Here is a 22,219-nt window from a genome sequence, read left to right on the forward strand (position 1 = left end):
TAAAGCAACAAAGATCAAAAGAGGCAAAGAAAGACATTACATAATGGTAAAAGGATCAATGCAACAAGAAGAGCTAATGATCCTAAATATATATGCACCCAATACAGGAGCACCCAGATACATAAGGCAAGTTCTTAATGACTTATAAAGAGACTTAGACTCCCACACAATAATAGTGGGAGACTTTAACATCACGTTGTCAGTATTAGACAGATCAACAAGACAGAAAATTAACAAGGACATCCAGGACTTGAACTCAGACCTGGAACAAGTAAACTTAATAAACATTTACAGATCTCTCCACCCCAAATCCACAAAACATACATACTTCTCAGTACCACATCACACCTACTCTAAAAGTGACTACACAATTGGAAGTAAATCACTCCTCAGTAACTGCATAGCATTTCACAGGTTTAAATGAAATATTGGTTGGATGCTTGTTTGTTATTTTCCTCCCTTATTCCTTCCTGTCTCCATTGTTAAACACAATTATTGGCATAAAAGAGGTTTTTCATACCCATTTTTAGACTGCATTCTAGCCTGGGCAACAAAGCAAGACTCCCGTTTTCTCTCTCTCTCTTTCTCTTCCTCTTTCTTTCTCTCTTTCATTCTTTTTTTCTCCTTTCTTTCTCTTTTTTTTTCTTTCAAAAAAAAGAAAAAAGAGAAAGGACAATTGGCCACACTATTAAAATTATTATAAATCCAAGAGAAAATGACCAACAATATAATTGGGAAAAGATTAGGAAATAGGAATAGAAGACAATTCTAATCTCAATAAACATATGAAAAGATGTTCAATCCTATTAATAGTTGGTGAAATACAAATTAAAATCATGATAATCTACAATCTCACACAAAAAATTTAATCAGATTGTTACCATTAATGAGTGTTAACACATTTACTCAGTGTTACTTCTGTTTTTGCCAACGTTTATATGACTTGCTTTACCTCTTTCCCAATTCATTTGCAATTTTCACAGGTTTTATCATGGAGATTTTTATTTTTCTAGAAGCCAAAGATTTTAGGTTACATGTTTCCATATTCATAAATGTCTTGACTATGAAGAATAAAGTGAAAAGAGATTTAAACTGGGCAAAAACACTGCTTATAAAACAGTCATTCAGGAATAATCATATCAACTAAAGCAACTGTTTGTGCAAAGACAAAAGGGGCCAAATCCTATCCTTGGATGTGCACACACAGCTCCTATTAGTCGCTGAAAACAGTTACGTGAGTGTAGCCAAGGACAGTGTTTAGCCCAATTTGGTCTAATTTATCCAGATCACTGCAGCCATGAAAGATAAAGACAGATTATAAGACATTTTGCATGTCAGTACAGTAGTATGCTTTATATTTTTCTAATCCCTAGGGTTTCCTTGATCAAGCCAAATGTCAGTGACTGCATCTGAGAAGTTTGAAAAGTATAGGGAATATATACTTTGCAATGCTACTTGCCATAGTTGGCAGCCCTATATCAGAGGATGCCATTCTTTCAGTGCTGGGGGCCAAACTGTAGCAAATTAAATTTACCAAAAAGAAACAGCCTTAGTCATATGCATACAAAAATAAATGCTAAGACAGAAATAGAAGAACATTTGCTTTAAACAATTTTTTAAATATCAATCAAGAGATATTGAATTGTGCTTTACTCAAGAATGGGACCATAAGTCATGGGACTGGCTTTGTATAAGCCTGTGCTGAGAAGATTGGTGAAAGGGGCATCAATTCCCCTGCCAAATTGTTGCTTCTATGCACTATACATATCTTGACTATCAAATAACCTATCTTTCTTATACAATATTGTATAATTATAATGGAACCACCATCCCCCTCTTTTTTCTTTCACTGATATTTCACAGAGAGAAAGAAAAAAATGATTTGGCAAACTGCTTTGTAAGTCCACGTCAAACAGCACACTGCCAAATATGTTTTGTTTATGCAGTTAATGGATACCCAGGAATATTTGCTCTTATGGTAGACACTTATTTGACACTTCTTATTCATTGGCAACTTTTGAATGCTTCTTGTCTGCCTCATGTGCCTGGCAACCCAATCCAGGGCTTTTTACATGAGTAAAATTCCTATTGATGTCAACAAAATACTTGACATGACTAAGGCCATCTCAAAACTTTTGGGGACATGTCAAGAACAGATTAAGAGAGAAAGAAAGATTTATGAGTAATCTGTCAAATTTCACAAAATGTAAGCTGATATTTTATGCAAATGTTATACCATTCTTTAGAAAAAGGAGAATTTCAAATTCTATAAATCTGACATGCTGATAGAATGTGTGTGTGTGTGTGTGTGCAGGGAAGGGAAGGGAATACACACATGTGTGCATCACAAAATTATACTATGTGCTCAGACCTGTTTGGTTTAATCTATAGCAGTAGATCTCCAAATGGCTTAACAAGCTAAAAAAAAAAAATAAAGAACAAAAATGTTTAAGTTTTTGGCCAAAATAAAGCAACTGAATATGGTTTTAAATTGCCCACACTATACTTTGTTCTTTTCTGGAGATGACAATGAATTCAACATGATCATAAAATTCCAGAGGAGCTATGGATTAATAATGATGCTCGCAGCACAATGGGTGGGAGGTTCGGGGAGACTGCAGTAAAAATATCAAGTTATATATTCTTTCTTTTTCCCCTAAGAGAAGTAACATCCAAGGGCCTACATGGTTATCTTCTTTCTCTCCCCTTGAATTTGCAAAAGTTGATTGGAAAAGTCTGCTTCTGGTTTTAGGCTGAAGTTGGTCATCCAGAGCATGGATAACTGCAAGACAAAGGTCTGTGATGCACAGCTTGTGAAACAGGAACTAAAATCAGTGAAGATGATATACTGGGAATTTTATACTCCAAAGGCACGGGAGTCAGACACAGTTTCAGGAAGTAAAGGGTTAACAATCCAAAGTCAAACCAAAGAAGGCTGAGAGTTCAAGAAATTAGGTTGTCTGCAGAAGAGTGTTTGCCTCCTCTGAGACATCAGCCATTAGCATCATTCCAAATCATTGTTCCTTCACTGCTTCTGCTTTTTGCTGGGGTTGTGTAGCCCTGGAACTACAGGCAGAAAAGGAATTAAAGGACTCTTCTGCTTATTACAAGGACAATTGTGTTGACATTATCAGGTCATTTTGATGGTGCCACTCCAATGAGTTGAACAATTTCATCACTCTGAGGCAGTCTCGTAAAGGTCATCGTCAGGTAGAAGACTGAATTACAGTGGCGAATTACATGACAAAGAATATGGACACCTGGAATTTTCTTTATCCACTCTGGGGCTTGCATATTTTTTTGTCAGTTTCTCAGTCTGTGCATTGAGATTAATAATTAATGTACTAAAGTATCTTGGGCTTCAGGGGGAAAGTTTGAGAATTGTGTAGATAAAAGTGCTATTGTTTATAAAAACAACAATACTAGCAATACTAGCTTCCACATATTAAATACAAACCATGTGCTCAATATTGTACTATGTATTTCATATAATATTTTATAGGCATATAAATTCTAGGAAGTGGGTTTATTATCCAAGTCATATGGATTTTTTTAATTATGGGTTCAGAAAAAGTAAAAAAATTTCCCCAGTACATACAAATAATTCAAGGTAGAAGTGGCACAGTTGTTACACTTGCATAAAAACTGGACTCCAGTTTTGTGCTTATCAGCTCTGGGGTTATTATGGAGCCAGGGTCAAATCCTCACCAAGAAGAAGGTTGGTTTTTATTTGTATGTCCACCTTTTCTAAAAGTCATCAGTAAGATTCCTGGTTTTATGAACACAAATTTGTCTGTTACCTTGTCTCAGTGCCCTCATGATTACAAGTGCTTTCATCTCCTTATAACACTAGGTGTCATAGATATCTTGGTTTCTGTTTTTGTTTCCCTAAAAAAGAAGAAGAAATGGATAAATACTCACGATACATTTGTATCCCCAAATGAAGCTGAATTGAAATTGGTAATAAATGGCCTCTCAAATATTGTTTTCATTTGCTAGTGCTATATTGAATAACTGACAATTTCCTCATCTTTATTCTCAAACAAGCTCAATGATATTGGTGTTCTGAGCATTGAATGAAAGGAAGACAAGTCCAGATTTTACAAGATTGGCAATTTGTATTCATATCCTGATATTCTTTGGGAACTCATGAGGGCCTCAGTACACCAAACAAGGTGATAATACAAAAGCAAAAGAACCATTAACTATTTCTTGTATCACCAGATGTTCCCAATATTCTATACAACAAACTGGGACTTTGTCAGTTGAATTTTTAAAGACATCCTTGAAACTTTCTCTTTAGACATTTCTTTTCCTTATGCTAAACATTTTGAAAAAAGAAAACTCACTAATGTTTAATTGAAATATTTTTCCAACTCTATCTGCCTCTATGACCTACATCCCTGCTGAGTCAAACTGGTCAAGGCCATCTCTCCTTCAGCCCTCCAAGGCTGCTATGTTAGACCGTTCTTGCATTGCTATAAAGAAATGCCAGAGGCTGAGAAAGTTATAAAGAAAAGACATTTAATTGGCTCATGGTTCTGTAGGGGGTACAAGTGTTGGATGAGCATCTGCTCAGCTTCTGGTGAGGGCCTCGGGAAGCTTACAATCATGGCAGAAGGGAAAGGGGAGCAGACACATCACATGGCAAGAGAGGGAGCAAGAGAGAGAGAAAGGAGGGGGCCAGGCTCTTTTAAACAAATGGCTTTCACATGAACTCACTCATACTAAAGGGACAGCCTTGAGCCATTCATTAAGGATCTGCCCCATGATTCAAACCTCTGCCCCATGATCTGCCCCACCTCCAACATTAGGGATTACATCTCAACTTGAGACATGGAGGGGCAAACATCCAAACTGTATCAGCTCCATTTCAGGAAAAGAGAAAAATCAGTATCTGAAGCTCTCTGAGCATATGAGAAGAGCATTTGGTTCATATGAGAAGAGATCACCACCCCCATCTCTCCTCTTTTTGCCATTTTACTCCTTTGTCTGCCAAAGTACACAGCAACAAGAAGTTCCAAGAAGACAGGAACCTGGCATGCCTTATCCAACATCCTATTCCTAGTGCATAGAATAGTGCCTGAGAACCTGACAGATGCTCATTAAATATGTATTAAATAAAAAGTCATATCTGAATATGGGGGCTATCAAGGAATTTTGATTATCCAAAATGAAAAGTTCTGCTTCTCTATTCCTCAGGATCAGATATCATAAGTGCTTGGCATGATTACAGTAGGTTCACACTGCCTCCTCTCTCCTTCCTCAAGCTAAAAACTTTTCTCTATAATTGTTTCTGGTCACAAAATCATATATGTATGTTTTGCACCATTCGGACATTCTTATCCAGGCATCTTGGCTATGGAAGACTGATCCTTTCCCCATTCAACACAGTAGGTTCAGGCAGAAGGGTGGAAAGGTTAAAAAAAACAAATCTAAAACTTCAGTACATAACAATGATAGATATAAGATAAAATTACAGGGCACTTATCGCGAAAAAATTATGCCCAACACTACTGATTAACTTACAATATGACATTATAGTGGTGTCTAATGTCTTATATAACTTTTCCCAATTTAAAATAGGAATGTAATAAGTAGAATTCCTAAAATGTCCCATTCTAATCTCCAGACTGTGAATATGACAAAATATCATGCCCATAAATATATTACATCACATGGCAAAAGGAGCCTTGTAGATGTAATTAAGGTTACTGATCAGTTGACCCTAAAATTAAGAGATTACCCTGGATTATACCAGTGGCCCCAATGTAATCATATGAGTCCTAAAAATCTGAGAGCACAGTCAAAAGGGGAAATCTGAGAAAATCAAAACAAGACTTGCCATTGCTAGTTTGAAGAGGAAGGAGGCCAGGTGAAGAGAAACGTGGGTGGTCTTTAGCAGCTAACAGCAGCCCTCAGCTGACAACCAGCAAGGACAGAGGGACTTCCATCCTATAACTGCAAGGAACTGAATTTGGCCAACAGCCAAATAACCTTGGAAAGGAATCTTTTCAGGGCTTCCATATAAAAGCCTAGTTTAGCCAATATCTTGATTTCAGCTTTGCTATATGCTGAACATAGAACCCAGTGAAGCCATCTTGGACTTTTGATCTATAGAAACTGTGAAATAATAAATTTGTGTTGCTTTAAGCCTCTAAGTTTGTGGTAAATTTTACAGTAGTAATAGAAAGCTAATAAAGGAATGATAGAGTATCTGGCTTCACATTTTTAAAAATAAATATTTATAAAGAGTTTAAAAAGAATAAATTGTCACTTGCAGGGTGTTTTTTAATATTCAAACTGGGAAGCATTCTCTATGGTTCTATAATGAATGGAAGAATGAGAGGGGTGGAGAAGATAATCTGACAGAGCTATGGTCTAAAAATTAATATCTAACATTACCCAGGGAAACTAAGTCACTCAGTCAACCAGCATTGATAGCTTATCTGTTATCCACAAAGCATCAAGCTGAGCAATGGAGACACAGATTAATCAAACAGGGTCCTAGTTACAGACCCTATAATATAACAGAAAGATAACATAAATGTGAGAAATGCTATATTTTTATGGGTAAGTATGCCAAATGGGATAGAAAGGAACTGAACATAATAGAAAGGGATAGTTCAATCCATTACCAAGTCTCTTACATCATTGTTCTTTGATATCAATAAAACCCACTGCTTATATTTACCTCTATATATTACCACTCTACGAGATCAGATCAAGGCCACTTTGCCTAGATTTCTGCCACAGCCTTTTAACCAAACTTCCTGCCACCACCCTTACCATCACCTAATTCATTATCACAGCAATGAGAGTGATATTTCCAGAATATGACTGTGATGATGTCACTCCTCTGTATAATATTAACATTTTTCAGTAGTTTCTCATTGCCTTTATACAATTTCCAAACTCTTTAAAATGGCTCATGTGGCCTTCCATGACCTGGTCCCTGCCTCCTGTCCAGACCTATTTCTTACAATACACACCCAAACCCTGTGTTCCAATCACACTGAACTCCTTGAAGTTATATGAACATTACTGTCATCTCTCCTTTGAATTTTGGTAGAATTGCTCCTTCTTCCTGGAACTCTCACCCTTGGCCCCACACGACCTAGATGGTTCCTAAACATCCCTCACGCTCCATCTAGAAATAAGTCCTCTTTGATCCCCACAAACATCGGAATGAGTATTTTCTATATGTAGACTTTATATCATGAATTGTATTTGCCTATTTACTTATCTTTCTTCTACCCTACATTATAATTATCTGTGGGGGCAGAGACCATGTTCCACTTCCCTTTGTTTTTCAAGAATCAGAGTAGTAGATAATCAGTAAAAATATGCATACTGATGGAAGGGAAGGGAAATGGAAAGAGAGAAAAGAAAAGAGATGTGTGCTTCTATAGATGAGTCTGTAGGCAGAAGCAAAGAAAGTCCAAGGAGATAGCTTGGAGCTGCTATAGTCTCTGTAAATTATAAAGTAAAGGTAAAGGCTGAGAATGAGGGGCATGAGAATAATCGCATGAGTTTAAAGGTTTCAAACAGCTGCCTCAAGAGGAACTCTAGAGGAAGTCCATCGGGACATGTGAAAGGATTGCCAAGCTGCATTGAGAGCCCAGTCAAAGTTAGAGAATTAAAGAATAATAATTACTTTTCCTGAATCCTCATTTCCATACAGATCCAGAAAATGTTGCCCTGCTTGCATATGTTGTTGCTTCCACAAAAGAAACTAACTTTGAGAGAAAGAAAATCCAATTGAATTTTTTAAAATAACTTCTGTAGTAAAATGGTTTTGCAAGTGTCTGTGGTTGATTTCCAAATACTAGAAAGTCAAACATTTTTGTAAATCACAACCACGTGTGTTTTATACTTACATGTGTTTCTACCTTTTTGCATTTGGTTTTTAAAAAAAATTATAGGTGGGGGTAAAAACGTCAGCCAACAGAGTTTTGTAGATCACACAGCCCCATGCAATTAAGGCGCCATTGTTAATTTTCAAATTATCATAATCCATTTGAGAATTTAAGACAATTCAAAAAACAATTATGAAAAGTGAATTGGGCAATCAACTGAGATGAAATTCAGCCCAGAGAAACAAAACGTTGAGAAAAAAAAAATCCTAGAATATGGGAAGAATGAAAGGCATATGGAAGTGACTGTGTGGAGATGGTCTTTAAAGGCCAAGGTTGCTTGACAAGAAGGTGGTAGGGGTTTGTTTTACGCTGAATGGGATTTAGCTGTTTCTCTAAGTGTAGCAGATTTGGCTTTTTCATTTTTAAGTTGCATAGTAAAAATGTTTAGGTCTACCCAGATGCACATAGATATAGCTGTATGTTGTTTACCTAAGACTACCATATAGCAGCAAATAAACAAAACCAGTCCCCACAGACATTATGGAGCAGCTTGCTGCAAAACAGAATTTCCATTGCTTATTCTGATTCTATGAGGGAAAATTAATTTGTGAGGCATCTAAATAAATAATTTTACCCTAAATCTACAAGTTCAAGTTATCATACCCTATAATTTTTAATTTTTGAACTTGAAATAATATAGGTAAGAGGATCATCTTCAAACAACCTAAAAACACCCAGGTATACTCTGTAGAAGGCCACACTAATGTGTTCTAAATTAATGTTTAAAAATTCTTGCTCCCTGAAATTTTATATTCCACACAAGCAAATATGCCCATGGAGAGGAATCAAATATTATTACATGATGGCTCCTGTCCTTCTAAATTCTTCTTGCTAAACTTCTATTCTCCTCTAAGCCATTTCCTCTTCTTCCAGTCATCATTCTGTGCTTTTTAAGGCATCTGCCAAGATTCGTCAGCTGCTTTCCTTGATAAATCACAAACCATCATGATTTTTCTCATGGTTCAAATTCCCTCTGAACTCATTCATTCATTCACTTCCTTACTCATGCATCGTGTCGCTGTACATCTACCATATGGGACCTTTCAGTGTTCTCCATTCAAAGTGCATTTATTCTATGCCTCCTTAGGGTCCTGGACCTATGCTAGGCACCATAAAACTTATAGGAAGAAGTAAGTATATGTAATGATTTGTTTCTTTCAAAAAGACTTAAAGCAACCAGCTTTCAAAAACGAACTACAGTACGGTAACATGACATACAAAATAAAAGAAAAAAGTCGAGCAATAAAATAAGAAATTTATATCAAAACTCTCTGCCGAATTTCTAGCAGTTACAAAGGGGAAATTAAATAGGTCACGAAGCCCTCATTCTCTAGTAAAAGAAATGCTATTTCTTAGAAAAAAGATTGAGCAAGAATAACAAAAACATGGCAATGCTGGTACTGCTAACGCCACAGCCTCAGAATCATTCTTTACAGAGCATACCAGTGAGCAACTACTAATTCATCAGAGATGCCACTCAAAAAACAAATTCTTCTCATTATCTCTTGTATAAATGAATTTTTTCCCTCAAGAATTTTCTCATTTGAAAATGATAATAAAGCATGCATACCTGTAAAAATTGGAGAACATTTTAAAGCTAAACTGTGTGATGCTAGTTAATTATTTTGGATACTTCTTTGAACCCCCACTAGCATTGAACATATTCCTTGCCCATGGTGTTCACATAAAAAAAAAACAAAAAAAACAAAAAAAGCATTGCCTGGTTAACTTATAATCCAACAAGATTTCAGAGACAGAGGACTCTGGTAGTGAAAAATCTTCCTTGCAGAGGACGAATGGAAACCCAGCCTAAAAGATGAGCATTTGTTGAATGAGTGAACTAAGATCTTGAATCAGTTAACTTTTTAGAAGGGATCATTTTTAAAATCAGAATAAATTTTGAATCTATACTCTTGCATAGCGACTTCTCCATATAAGGTGCATTTTCCCAATAATTGTTTGTTCATTTTATACTGAATTCTGCCTTCTTCTGCTTTCAGGCTTTAATATGTTAAAAATACATAGCTGCTGTAAATCTGTTGGCCTTTGTAGCCACACAAGAAAGTAGGGGGCAATTTGTTGATGCCCTCCACTTTGTCTTCTTGAGATCCACAAGAGTTTTGTCATCTAAGGAAGCAGAAGTTCCTTATAAGTTTAAGAGTATAAGGAGCCATTTTAATTGCATCAATAATCCACTCAACAGCATCTACTGGATTTTTCTACTAAATCAGCCTTCAGTTTTCGTCTCCAAAAAAAAGAAAAAAAAAAACACTTCATTCTCATTTCCTTCCCGTTGCTAGTAGTTAGAGGTTACAATATGCAAACGCATATATGCTGTAGACCCCCCAAATCGGCAAGTACTCAAAATTGTGTGCAAAATATGAATAAAATATTGATTTCATTAAAAATGTTAAGGACTACTTAATTCAAAAACATTTTATATGTTTGCATATTTATTTCTGAATTTGCATATTTGTTTGCATATAACTTGTAAAGATGAATGTTAATTATACTTTAAAATCATTTATAAATTGTAACTAAGAATGTTGTATGAATTTTTAAAACTGCCAAATTCTCAAGTACCACTAATTATAAAGTGTCATGTAAAGTACACTAGAGCAGACTTCATATTGAAAAAATATTGAGATCTTGACAAATAGAAAAGCAAAATTATTAACTGTGCTTGCTGATTAAATGATACCTCAGGCAAGTGAAACTTAAGTGACACTCTATGCTTTTCCAAAGCATCCATTTACCTCCACTGAATTATGACGAGAAACTCATACTACTAGCCAGACAAATATTTTACCCGGTACCTCCACATTATCCCACGTTTAAATGTGAGCTTCTGAGAATTATTACATATTTTTGTTGTACATATTCTGAAAATGACAAAGAATAAGTAAATAGGAATTATAATAAGCAGTAAGACTACTTCAGCAGCACCCTGTGTCAAATGAGGTGAGCTGAGGCGATCTGACTGTGCACTAATTGGATTTGTAAAATGATTCAGAGCAATTTAAAAAGCATTTACACAAGGTCAGATCTGAACTTGTTTCTAAAAAGAACCATAGAGAAGAATGAAATGTCCAAGTAATTACACTGGACTTGTAGATCTAACACTGTATCTATTAAATTGGGCATGAAATTGGACTTTTTTTAAAAGTACAGTAGGTCTTACACTATAAATCTCTAACAATTTTCTATATTTTTGATAAAATGTTTAATTATACTAAGCACAGATATCTCATAGAAAGGAACTATTGCGCATGTACCATTTTTCCTAAATTAGCAACTACTGTAAGCTAATTTCTTTCTGAAATTTTGTAGAGTTTCAACATATTGAAAATTGGCTGACTTGGTTTCATCTTATTCCAATATCTAGTCTTGCCAATAGAAAGAGACATTGTTATCACTTTCTCCTCCACCACCACCATGCCCCCTGACTCTCTTAATTTAGGGTTGATTTGTAAATGTCTTACTATAAAATAATTCATGCTAGATTATTCTATGTTTTTATATTATCTGTGTCCTATCTGAATCCATACTAATATAATTAGAGATAAAGTCGACATTGAAATAACAAGTAGCTCTTAAAGTTCCATGCATGTTAAGTAGCATTTACTGTGCTGGCAGAACAGAATTTAGATCTCGAAAAATAATTTGATATTAAAAGACAAAAGTAAACAAATTAGACTGTAAGTTTGTTTTTCCCCCTGGGTATTAATCAGCTCTAGTAAACCTTGTATTGTAGTCTTCAAATCTGCATTAATCAGAATTTAAGTTTTGAAAGTCAAAAGGAAAAAAATTGTCTCCCTCTGGTGGGGAATATAACAAGTTTTTCTTTCCATTTTTTCCTGCAGTCAATCTCAGCTAAGTTTCATGATGCTTTAAAAGACTAGACTTGGAGAATCAGTTTATCATCTTTTGAACAGATTTTACTATCTTTTGACATAATCAACACTCAGAAAATCCAAATTCAAAAGTCATTTTTACTTCTTTTGCTTTTTTTCCTGAATAAAAGGATAAAAGAAGGAAAATATAAAGCCAACATCAAGAAGTAGAAAAGTTCTGTTTTACATGAAATACTCAGCTCTAAATGGATTGGGGAATAAAAATTTTATTTTAGAATCTGTTAGTTTTGAACTTACACCCCTGAATAAACTGTTTCAGAAACAGAAAGTCCTAGAAGACCATCCCACACTCCGTTCACCCAGATGTCTGTCAAGAGTTTCCCAGCTTCTCTCCTTTCTCTGCAAAGCCAAAACACTTTCCCATAACCTCTATTATATCACCTATTGCCTTACAGTGTGACTCTTGTTTGTGTGTCAGTATCTTCAGTAAGACTATGAGCCTCTCAAAGAGAGAGATCCTGCCTTATACATCTCCAGTCACTAGTATTTAGCTTGGTCTTTAGCACAAAGAACTTACCTCTGTAGCAGGAAGTGTGAGCTTTCAGAATACAACCATGGAGAAGATACACTGGTTTCCTGCCTTCATGAAACTATAATCTAATGGGGAAAAAAATGGATTGATCTGGAGTACCTTTTACCATGGAAACAATAATATTAAATAGCAACTAACTACTAAGCCACAAAAGCCTATACAATTTATATTGGAAATGAGTTATATTGAAATGAGTTAAAATTTCTCTTCAGGCAGATTCATCCCTTAAAAGTTCTACAGAGTTGTTCTCACTGTGATGTGTAGAAAGAATTTTGAACTACGAGTTTGTATGTCTGGAACCATTAAGTAAACAAACAGGTACTGATTACCTACCACGTGTCAGGCACTGTGCTAAGCCATGGAAGCACATTCTGGTCAGGAAATCCAGGGAATAAATAAGTAAACAAAATTTTTTAAGCTGAGAATAGCTTGTATTTTGTGCTATGAAGGAAAAAAATAAGGTGACAGAGGATGGAGTATTATCCATTGGTGTTTGAGCAGGAAACAGATTTTATACTCAACGAGGTAATTGATGAGACTTTAATAAAGGGACTTTTTAAAAGGTGTAGACAGTATTAAGGTAAACCAATAAGGGAAAGCAAAACACCTTAGAACTAGTAAAAGTGGAAAGTCATTACTACCCTTAGGCCATAGTAGAGAGGAAAGGAGCAGTTATCAGAACACAAAGAAAAAAACTATAGGTAAAGGAAAGGATCTTCCAACAGGAACTCTGAGTTTCAGTATCAAACATAGCCACCAGTGACTTGCAGTCTGGGCCTGGAGGGTAATAAATGTGTTGATCTCTCTCTCCTCCTGTCTGCCAGTACCCTGCCAAGTCTCCCATTGGTCAAACCCAACCAGAAGCCAGAAGGCAATGGAGCCTTCTGCTGCTTTCCTTAAAGGTCAGCTGAAAGAGGCTCTAAAGAGGGACAAATGGAGAATAGCAGTACAGAGAATTATGAAGTCATCCAATGTTGGAAGAGGTGACATTGAAGCCAAAACACACATAGATTTGTTTTTAATGGGGACTAAAGCAAGTAGAAGTTTTGAAACAGGAAACGTCTTGGTGGCCTAACTCTACAACCAACTAGAAACGTAATGTTGTACCAGTCACTTCACATTTTCAGCTACATCAGTAAAATGGACAGATTGGACTATGATGATCTCTAAGTTCCTTTTCATCTTAAACCATTTGGAATTCTCTTTGAATTTCATAATTCTACTTCCTCTTAATATCCCCTCCCATGATGCTTCAATAGTATGAGGATAAATTGAATGTTTATAAATTAGGGCTTCACTAGATTTTCTGAGAGTTGACAGTCCCACAAGTAAGGAAGAAGGGAAATGAAAAAACCTGCCTAGGCTTATCTAACAGAGTTTGAAGCAATTTTTTGGCCTATGTGTGAAAGCATATTAGGAGATCTGGCTCATGACACACCCAAAGCTGACACATCTGCATAGAAAATGGTTTAATTGAAATTATCCCAAGAACATGATTTACTCCTTTTGAAAACTTCACCAGAGTTTTTCCATTTTCAGTCAAAACTTATACAAATCACATTTTAAAGCTGGCAAAAGAAAGTTCAAATTACATGGGTTATCTTTTTCTTGCAACTAATATACATCAGAGTTTATTGTGACAGTCACAAGTGAAGTACACTAAATTAAATTATTATTCCCTTCTTAACTGACTCACTGGGTAGAAGTGAGTTCACATCACAGTATATGGGCTGGTCCTGGTCCACATGACTGTACCATCAGAATATAAATTATCACAGTATTTGTGTACTAACTGGATGAAAAGCGGTAATCTTTTTCTTTTTCTTTTTTACTTTTTTCTTGCTTTCATAGAGAGTGGCCTATACATGGATTTCCATGCAATGAGTCAGAATGCAATAGTAGAAGGGATAGACATTTCTCAACCCAAAAACTATTAATTCATTCTCTTATTCATTAATTCCACATTGACTTACTAAATGCCAGTCACCAATGTTTGTGTGTTAAATAGCAAAGAAGAACTAGTACTCTTGGAGCTAATCAGTCTAGTAGGAACTGCCACCACCAGATGTCACTAACTCTACTACTCACCAATAATCCTCTGTGAGTATGGGAACACCTTTTTAACCTTAAAAGGTTTCATATTCACATTTGTCCAAAAATAGGTATGTTATAGTGTTTATTAATTGAAAAAATACTTAATGACACGTGACTGTAAGTTTAATAATCATTTCAAAAACATATTTATTCATAAGAATCTCTACACATATTTGAAAGGAAGTAGTGCATTCATTCAGGAAACACTGTTTTGCCCATTGACAATATATCATGTGCTTATGGAATTGTGAACCTTTAACCATGGAGCCTAACCTCCCCTACCCCCAGAAATCTGCAGACTTCAGGTACAGAGATACTGTGCTGAAGCTTGTGATAACCTAAAACCAGGCTGTGACCTCCACAGTCCCAATGCACTTACTGTATTATGCCATAACAATGATACCATGTTCATACAATGTTATTCTGAATGTTGGTTTCTAGCAATGCTACCTTCTTGTCCCCAAAATCTCACAATTCATATGAAAATAGTTTTCAGATGTTTTAGTTATATCCTCTTTCACATTGCACCACCTTTTTTCCCCAGACATAACTACATGTTGGTGGGAGAAAAGTTGGACTCTTCAAAGAAATCCCATCTTCTTACCATAAAGATGATGGTTTTTGGACAAAGGATGTGTTTCGGATTCCCTTGTTACCTAATATCATTCCTGCCCCCAAAAGACACTTCTCCATAACTCAGCTAAATGGACTCCTATCAGGTCCCACGTCCACCTCACTAGTATGACAGATGTGCCAGTAACTGTCCAAATCCTAAATGAAAATATAATTTAACCTGATGCCAGGATACTCCACCATGCTAAACAATGTGCTGAGAGACAAGACAGAAATTGTCACTAATTCTGATGGGAGAAGAGTTCCCAGAAGGTGCATTTGACTTGGTTGGGCCTCAAAGAGTAAGTATACTTTTAACATATTGTAGAGATAGAAGAGTCACCTAGGGGAAAAAATACTTCTCGAGAAAAAAAAAAAAATGAGAATAGAAGAGTTCTGGAACATAACAAGGAGTCTACGGACTCAGGTTTTTATTTTAGGCAATAATTACTGGCTTAGGCAGTTTAAGAAGTCAATGTGGACCACCGCTTGGTAGCAGAGACGCACACCAGTGAGGGAAAACAGCATCCCCAAGGAGAAGATAGAGGAAAATAAAAAAAAAAGATAAATGGCACAGTGATGACAGAACCCAGGCAAAAATAAACTTTTCCTCTTTCAAACCCTTTGGTACTTTTCATTCTACTCACATGGTACTTATCACAGATTACTTTGCCATCCAGTCCTTTATGTTCTTTTATTTTTTCCTCTACTGGATTGTAACTGAATTCACACAAGGGGCAGCAATGTGATAGTGTAAATAGCAGAGGATTTGTAACCGGACAGTCATGTTCAAAGCTAGCTTCAACACTCCATGTATGTGGCCTCAGACAAGTCTCTCAACCTCTCTTAGTCTCATTGTTTATAAAATATGAATGATAATGCATATTTATGATAAAATGACAAAACAACTCGGGGTTATTTTTAAGATTAAGTGCGTGAAGTAAGGCATAAGAAGTCTAGCACACAGGAGACACACAGCAAGTATGTTTCTTCCTCAATCTTATCTCCATGTGAGAAAATGATTATCTTCACATCTTTCACATAGTTGGTGCTCATTATGGGCTGAGTGCAAAGTAGTTACGTTGCAGCATTGCATTCCAGGTCACCCAGATTACACTGCCTTGAATAATTTGGATTGGTTTGTAGTCTACATGAAGTTTACTCCAAAAATCATTTATGAATCACCTTCAATGACTGGTTCTGCTAGTGCCTAGGACCATAAAGTATGTTCAACAGGGGCCTTGCACTCTGAGTGAGTTATTCCTACCCCTATAAAAAGACTTTTAAGGAAACTAACCAATCATATGGTGAATGGGGTCACTAAACTGGAGTAACAATGTATTTTTAAAGCCAGGTAACTCCTTCATGAGAACGCTTGGTAATGCTATAAGGGCTTTAGACAAAAACTAATATCATAGCTAAAATAAAGAATCTTACAAGAAGAAAATATCTGGTGAGAAAATATTTTATTCTATGCTCACAAAACTGTGTTTGACCTTATTAGTGGATTGGTCCTATAAGTTTGATATGGATGAACAGATTTAAAATTGGTTCAGGGGTGTAATAAAATTCCTGCTTACACACTTCTGTGTAATCTCAGGAGCTGGGAAATGACCACCCCACATTGGAATCCAAGATGAGATTATTTAAGGCATCACCATGCAAGATAGAAGCCTAGAGTAAAGAGCCCCAGTGAGGACCAGCTCAGACAGTGGCCACAAGTCATCTCCTAAGGACAGAATGTCCTGTTATCATACATAGAACAGTATCAAGTGTGACAATAACTGTGGACAAACACAATAATCCAAAGATGCAGAAGAACAGGAAGAGATAACAAAACACAAGCATACCTTAGATAATTGAGACTAAGAGCCTGCTTAATTAGAATCGAATTGGAGTAGCTCAAAAATAAACTGTAAGTAGGTCGAGATTAGGGAGAAACCTTCTCCCTAAACATATTGCCATTGTCACTATGCTCCGTGTTCTCTCCTTTACTACTCTCCAGTGTCTTGACCCATTCCCTCATCCCTTTCTATATCTGTAAGGAGATAATATTTATTAAATCCCTCATATTGGCTGGGCACTGTACAAGGCATTTACACATGGTATCTATTTCACATTACAATTACTCTAAGAATTAAGTACTGGTATTAGACCCATTTTGCAGATGAGGAACTCAAGACTTAGAAAAGTAAAGACCTGTACATATTCATACATAACTAAGTAGAAGGGCTGAAATATGAACTCGGGTCTGTCTGATGACAAAGTCTATGCTCTTAGGTCATTTAAGTTTACCACTCTAACCGTTACTAATATTTTATAAATTGAAGTTTATTAAATTTTAATTTATTATATACTCTCAAAAAAATTTTTTTAATCATTTTAGTCTCAAAGAAATATATTCCAGTGGTAAGGTTTCATCTGAGGTCCAGTGATAACTGGAAGCCAGGGAGATAAAATGAGCAGTAGAAAATTGTCCTAGTTGAATTCAAATTATATCCCATAGGTGGCTAAAGCAGCCAAGTCATAGGGCTAGATGTGAGTCAGAAAGAAAATGTTTTTGAACTTGCAACAGATCTTCAAAGTGGTATGGTTGAAAGAGATTGATAAGGTCAAACAAAAACTATCTCCAACTTAACCTCAAGAAATGGAAAAAAAAAAATGGGAATACACTTCAGAATGAGGATAAGAGCCGGATATACTGGTGCGGAGCTTCCCTCCTCCCTAAAATACATTCTATGACTTTACTATTCATGAGTATAAATGTTGTCTAGGTTATTTCCAGTTTAAAAAAAAAAAAAGCAATTGGCCATATCCTTTTCACCATTTTAATGTTGAGCTATTATAATCTCACATTCCAGTGGCCTTCTAACTGCATGGTTATAGTCTCCTTACACTTACTCTGAAATTGTTTTTCCATTGTTATCTTACATTATAGTCGCATCGTAATGTCATGTTTAAAGGTTCCCCATACACTTGTAATGAAATCGTTTTGCAGTTCAGAATGGCATCATATTGGCACTTTAAGCAGGGTATCCATCACCGTGTATTGATAGTTTTCACAACAAAACACCCTATTTTAGTGACTGTGAAAGTAAATAGCTGTTGCCAGTGATCTGTTCTTCCATTTCAAACTTATATGGTCTCATCTGTTTTATTTTACCTTGCAATTTTCACACCCACTATGGTATAGGCCAAATTTATACTAGTTGCTTTCAAATGAGGACTGTCATTCCATTGGCTCATAAATGTTTATATGACAAGCCACTTATCTGTTTTGGTTTGGCCTTTGTGCAATAGATAATTCCTTACAGTCTGATAATCAATACACTTTGGTCCCTCTATTTGTAAAGCTAATGTAGATAAATCTTCTGCTAATTTTAATCTAGAGGAAAATTATTTGGTAAAGTTTTCAAATGAAATAAACTTAATATCTAAAAGCAACGTGTGCAACTAAAACTTTATAACATACTAACACCAAAGAAAGAATTCTACTTCCAAGGGGTCACACATGAAAAATCTGAGTGGTAATTTAAGGCAAAATTGAGTGAAAGACAATTGAGAAGAGTAAGTGTTATATTATAATTATTATCAAAACCCAGACATTTTAATTTAATTTTTTAAAACATCACTGTCACCCTTTGGTGGTTAAACTTTGAGAGGTGAACGATTTGGTTCAAATCTCCACTTCAGAAATTAAATGTTATTTCACTCACACTTGGAAGTAGGCCAGGATGGGTGCAAGTCTCCTGACAACAGACTTCATTTTCGAGAGCCTTCTATTCTCTGCTGCTGAAGGAGCCGTTACTGCCTCCAACACAGTTCCTCTACAGCTGTTTCAGCAGTTCTTCACAGGTCCACAGGTCCAGCTAGAAGTTGGAGGAGCAAAAGAGAAAATAAAAGTAATAAATCCTTATAAGAAAAGATTTCTGCTAGCATTTTCAAACTCAAATTTGGCATTCATTTGGAGCTGGGAGCAAAGCTTCATATAAGCCTTTATTGTATATAAAACTACTTCTCTGTCTTTGGGAGTTAACATGGACAATGAAGATGATGTGACCAGCAAATCAGTTTCATCCAAGTGTTAAAGACCATAAATCCACTATTTTAGGTGCTTTTGCTTGAGCTAATGCTCGAATATGTTTTCTGACAGGAAGCATGCGGCAATAGCCGCAGCAATTATTTTGGTTCTTGGATACTCAAGGTGCCCCAAGAAATAATAAAATCTTTAAAATCTTTATAGATTATAATAATAAAGTCTTTAAAATCTCCTCCCCAAATTTGAATGCACTTTATTTAAAAGCCAAATATATGCTCTCCATAAGAGAGTGTGGCATGAGGTGAAAAATCTAACTAAATATGAAATAGGATTATGAATCACTCCACAGTGCCCAGCCCAAATGCTACCATCTCGGTGTGAAGGTCCCCTGATTTTCATTTCAAAATTGCATGTAAAATAAACCAAAGATGAAAATTCATATTTGAATGACCACACATGAAAAACTTGAGTGCAGTTTTAAAATATAAGCCTAATTATAGGCAGCTGAGTACTGCCTAGAAAAAGAAAAAGCATATAACCTTGTAGAAGGGCATCACTATACATTCATAATGTCTGAATTTCTCTGCCTTCTGGTTCTAAGCAGCATTTTAACTGCTTATAATCAGCTTCCTCTTCTACTCCTGAAAGTAACTGGTAGTTCCAGACTTTCTCCAGTCTCCACAGAGGCTCAACCCTGCCCCTCTCGTTCAAATCAGTTGATATTGCCTCCCTCTTCACTGGGAAAATTGAATTCATTAGTACAATCTCGTCATCCAGCTTTCTATCTCATTGTACTCACTACAAACTACAATTGTATCTATGGCCACATACATTGACACTTTTCTTTCAGTCTCAGAAAAAAAGGTGAGTTTTCCTTTGTTTAAGACTCATCTTATTCCTCTAAGACATCATTTAATCAGGTGAACCTCTCCCACATACACCTCAAGCCAGCCTCTCTCTCTCCTACTGTTTCCTTTTCAGCATATAAACATCTCCAAGCTGCTCCCATCATTCGAAAAAAAAAAAATTCTCCCTCGATTCCATATCTCCCTTAGCCCCATGTCTGCCCCAAATTATGGTCCAGCTGCTCTCCCCACCCCACCATATCTCCAGCAAAACTTTTCAAAACATCAGCATCCATCATTTTCATTCACAGCTCCATTGCAATGTCCTCTATACCTTCCTACTGAAACTCTCATTATCTCAGTAATCACCTTTCTGTATTTCACTAGCTACACTGAATTCTGTTAATAATTATCTCCTCCTTAATGAAACTCTATTCTACCTTGACTTCAATTTAACCATCCTTTCCTGATTTTCTCCAATCTACTCACTATTTCTTCTCTCCTTTTGACATGGGCTCCTCTTCCTCTACCTACCACTTCAGTGGTGTTTCTTCTCCTTCTAAATGCTATTCCTCCTTTACCCTCATATAACTTCTTTCACCCTTGTGACTCTAAATACCACATAAAAGTGGATGTGTCCTTTACCTCCAGCACTGATTTCTCCACTGATTTTCCTATTCATACGTATACTCTAAACAACTCTACCCGAATGGCCTGTAGACATCATAAACTTAGCATGTCCAAAGTGACATTTATCATCTTCTCCCAAACTCATTTCTTCTTGCTATATTCTTTCTAAATTAATGTCACCTCTATCCCGAGACATCCAAACCAGAAACTTAGAAGTCACCCTTGACTGCCTATTTCATTCTCTACATTAACCAAGCATTTTTGACTTAGTCAATTAAAATGTTATTGAATATCATACCCTCCTCTCCATCCCTACTGCTTATCCCTTGGTGAAAGCCCTGGTAATCAGAAGCTAGTCTCTTCAACAGCCTCTGTATCTGTCTCCGTTTATTTGGCCTTGCTGCCCTCAATCTTCTGCAAAACCATCAGACTGATATACCCAAAAGTCTATTCGTATCATTCCCCTTCTCAGAAACCCTTTAATTGCTTCTCTCCACAATGTTCCAAGCTCCTTCCCATTTCATACTTTGCCTTAAAGAGCTCTCTTTCCCTACTGATCTCTCCAGCTTCATCTCTTACTTATTCCTGACTCATGTTGTATGATCTAGAAACACTTCAAAATTTCTCACAAATACCACTATGCTTCACACATCCATAACTTCACATGGACTCAAGGGAAGATATGGGAGGTCCTTTCTCTAAGTTGACCTTGACCTACAAATCAATCTGTGGGAATGTGTTGGCCTTTTTTGGATTACATACTCAAATTGCCTCAGTTAAAGGGGCTTTATTGCAATATAACTGGGGAAATAAGAGACAGGAAATCACAGAAAAGCCACATAGGGCCAGACCTAAGGGAGCACTGGAATATCCTTGTAAATACAACAGTAACTCTAGTAGGGCAGGAGCAGTGGGAAGCACTCTACAGCCACTCATAGTTTCCCCTCCAGAAGTATCTATTCATGGCTCAATTGTTCTACCATTATAGTGGTCCAGCTGTTCATAGTGGTTCTGCTTTACTGGTTTGGACACAACTGATTTATTTACTATCACCATACTATGGCTTTTCTCTATTCTCTTTTCTAGCTCATGGATGTTTATTGTCTTCTCTCTGTATGTCTTTCTGTTTTACCTCCTACCTGCCTTATCATTTTATGTATGACCAGAATTTAAACTTTCCCTAAGACAGAATAAGATTGGCTGGTCAGACATCATTTGTATAGCTATTTTAGGCACCTCTTCAAGAAGCATTATCCTCCTTAACCACTTCATAGGCCACTTTTGGTGAAGTGTCCTTGTCCTGAGTGTGAGTTTCATATGGAGAAATTATGAAGATTTCTGAAAAACCTGCTACCAAAAAGACTTTGGATATAAGTGCACTCTGAGATCCCTCAAGAGAAGCTAATATAACTGGCAGAAACTTTTTATGACTTGTAAGCACTTTTTAGACAAGATCTGGCATATTCAAGATGGTATGGTCTTAGATGTAAGTTCACTATTTAAATTCTTACAATTACACCATCATAACACTCACCTTTTACTGAGCAACAGCTATATGACAAATACTTTACATACATTATTTTAATTGTTATAAAAACATTGGAAGTCAGTCACTATTCATACCTTACTGAAAA

General features: G+C 36.2%; 1 long non-coding RNA gene across 3 annotated transcripts in view; it reads right to left on the minus strand.

The window, feature by feature from the left end:
• Positions 1-95: 95 nt before the first annotated feature.
• LOC141580294 (uncharacterized) overlaps positions 96-22,219 on the minus strand; it is a 146,825-nt gene continuing 124,701 nt past the window's right edge. For 2 of the 3 annotated variants that reach the window (XR_012512479.1, XR_012512478.1), the window contains one exon: positions 12,347-18,940. This is a non-coding gene — a long non-coding RNA (uncharacterized LOC141580294). Of the gene's footprint in view, positions 3,889-12,346; positions 18,941-22,219 lie in introns of those variants that run through there. The other variant, XR_012512480.1, reaches the window with a different exon arrangement.

Source organism: Saimiri boliviensis, chromosome 11 (genome assembly GCF_048565385.1).
Source record: "Saimiri boliviensis isolate mSaiBol1 chromosome 11, mSaiBol1.pri, whole genome shotgun sequence".
Lineage (NCBI taxonomy): Eukaryota > Metazoa > Chordata > Mammalia > Primates > Cebidae > Saimiri > Saimiri boliviensis.